This window comes from Geospiza fortis, unplaced genomic scaffold, assembly GCF_000277835.1.
Source record: "Geospiza fortis unplaced genomic scaffold, GeoFor_1.0 scaffold47, whole genome shotgun sequence".
NCBI lineage: Eukaryota > Metazoa > Chordata > Aves > Passeriformes > Thraupidae > Geospiza > Geospiza fortis.
Window position 1 is genome coordinate 557,111 of NW_005054569.1, and position 3,017 is coordinate 560,127.

Here is a 3,017-nt window from a genome sequence, read left to right on the forward strand (position 1 = left end):
AATTAGTGGAAATTGTTAGTTTGGATCAATGCAGGACTATCACATGGATTCTAAACTGAATTAACCCTTTCACCGGTGCAGATGGCCAGATCCTGTTGCAAAGGTTGCGTACCCATGTGTGCACACAAACACACAGGGAAAAAATAATGTCAGAAAAAATTATTGTCCAAGAGCTGCTGCTGTAGTTGTGGTGGTCAGAGCTTGTCCAGAGGGAAAGCACAAGCAGCTGGATGAGGTAAACTCATCAAGTTCTTTACTAGGAGGGTTTAGTCTAATTCCTCTGCTGGAGTGTGACACAGGCTACAGAATTTGGTCGCTCGGAGTCTCTGTTGCCTTTTGTATATTCTGCTTGTAGGATTCCTTCAGAACCAGGACATGGTGCAAGAATGAAATGTTGTATCTCCTCGAGCTGCTACAATTCCTGCAGGTCCTGAGTGATACAAAAATTGTAGCCCATGTCAAATGAGACACGTTTGTTTTATCCTATGTCCCTGCCAGCTTCCCGTGCAGGAGCTGTAGGGGCCCAGCTTCATCATGTGCAATTTTAGATGCCTCTTCAAGGCATTATAGATGGACCTTTCAGTGAGCATGGTCCTGAGGCTCTTACCTCAGCACACAGGCTGGAAAAGGGCTGAAGCCAGATCATTCTGTCTCCTTGGGCCCTCCTACACCTTGGCATCTAAAATAAGATCAGTTGGCAACAGGAGGAGCCAATACATCTTCGTGTATCCTGTGGGAACACTCCTGCAGCTGCTGGGGTGGAGGGGTGACCCACAGGGCTGGATCAAACCAGAAGCAGATCAGGATGGGTTCCTAGCTCCCCTGCCCGCAGAGCCCATGTGAGAGCTGGACATCAGGTGGCACAGGAGCTGCTGCAGAGTGCCTGTTTCTTTACAACACTCTGGAAATGTTGCATTTATTTGTGTTTCTCCCCTTGTCTGCTGTTGAGAGAGCAATAGAGAGGCTGCTATAGTTTCTTTCTTTCCCTTGCTCCCAAGGGGCTGTAGCAGGCTAGGAGGGAGGGTGATGGGGTAGTCTGATGTGTCTTGACATCCCTGGGGCCTGCTGGTGTCTCCCTCTGACTGCACTGCTGGCTTTGGAATTGTCCTGTGATGTGCCAGGACAAGACAGCAAGGTCTCAAAGCCTTCAGCTGTTCTGCTCTTGGCGCTGCCATTGTGGGGTTTGGGGTGGTGACAGCCTTTGGCCAAGAAGCAGGGAGTCAAAAGTCCATTATGTGCCTGACACAGTTGCTTTGCTATAATTAGTACATTCTTCTTCTGAGGCAGATTTTGGAAGTGTCTGGAAAGGGTTATTTAGCAATTGGGTACCATAAGGAGCTTGAATTTAAGTAGCAAGGTCTTGAGTTGTTCTAAAGCTGTGAAACCTCTGTGATGTACATGAAACTACTCCAGACTGTGTAAGCTGCAGATCTGTCCCATGCCTGGAGGAACGTTCATGTAGCCATCATTAAATAGACAAGTTGTAGATAACAGGCAGATTTAACACAGATACCAATGAAAGCTTACCTAGAAATGAAAACTTATACATCATCCTAAAATATGGATCTTAAGTAAAAAATTTTGATGTCTGTGTCTGAGAATATTGTCCCATCTTTGACTGCTGTCTTTTGGTAGCAACCAGAAGAAATCTGGGAAAATTAAATCCTAGTGCTGAGAGTGGATGCCCACTAGCATAGGCAAAGGATGTGTGCATGTCTGAGGGCAGTTTTGCAAATGCAATTTCTTCTCATTTACTTTTTTAATATTAAAACCACCCAAAAGCAACCATGTGAGTAGAGATAGGATGGAGTAATGTTTTGCCTGGAAGTATGTTGCTTAACATTTCTCAGATGAGCAGTCTCCTATAGCAAATTAAAGTGAAACCTGTTTCTAGATAGCAACAAACTGTTGCAAGCTTTCACTTACATTCTGTTGTGTGTTGAACTTCATAACTCTTTAAAATCTCTTTACTTGTGTCCTTCCTTCCGAGTATTGTGTGTTTGTAGCTTTAACCCTTCATTAGCCAAACCTTCTCCATTACCTACCATTCATTTGTGACCTATTAAAATAAAAGTAGGAGTGATAACCCTATTTTTCAGCCATTGCTTTGCTACATGATACAGACTAACAACTAGTCAGAAATGACCTGATTCTGCATGACTTCCACGTGCGTAAATCTCATTGACGTCAATGGGAGTGTTACGTGCAAAAGGACTGCGGGGCATAATTAAAAAGGACCCTTTTCTATCACAATGTGGAGAAAAAAATGTGGTTTCTTACTTGGGTACAATGAAAAGCTGTAAATCATTAGAAACATTCCTGTCTCTTAAGAACCTGACATACTACTTTGCTGTTGAGACATGCTTGGATGAATGATGAGTAACTCACTGAGAAAAGTTCCTGAGTTGGGTTAATGCTTTTTACCAAGTCCGATCATGAAACAGGTTTGACGGGCTGGAAGAAGCCCGGTGGTGTGATAGAATGAAAAGAAGGGATTTGTCAATGGCTTTTTCCACTGTTAATAATGAGTGAGCAGAATTTGACTGATGTAGGCCACCTTCTCTAAAGTGGGATCTGGTCCAAATCTGCTGGTGGTGGGCTGTGCCTCTGGTGTGAGCGGTGGAGAATCAGGCCTGGTCTTGACCATGTTGCTCGGCCTCTCTACTAACAAGTGGAAATGCATTTTACTGTGGATGTAAAGTTATGTGTGTAATTGGCAACAGCTACAGCTTTACCATCTGGACACATGGGTTAGCTGCACAGTGTACACGCTTCCACACATGCACACATACATGTAGGCAGGTGTTGAACCAGAGGCAAGCATCCATTTTGTTTCCATGGCATTTGTTGCTTATGCTAATCTTCTTGGGTTTTAAATAGTCATCTACTATATTTTTCCTGTTTGTTTTGGGGTTTTTAATGCTTGTTGCCTGCAACTGCTCTTTGTAGCATCCTGTCCAGGTGATCACCTCTCCCCTTCCTTTTCCCAGTGCTTTTTTCTCCCTCTGTACCCAAGT

At 44.1% G+C, this 3,017-nt stretch overlaps 1 protein-coding gene across 3 annotated transcripts in view; it reads left to right on the forward strand.

The window, feature by feature from the left end:
* The window catches only part of MBNL3 (muscleblind like splicing regulator 3), a 55,120-nt gene that overhangs the window by 40,723 nt on the left and 11,380 nt on the right, over positions 1 to 3,017 (forward strand). The gene's annotated exons all lie outside the window — the stretch shown is intronic.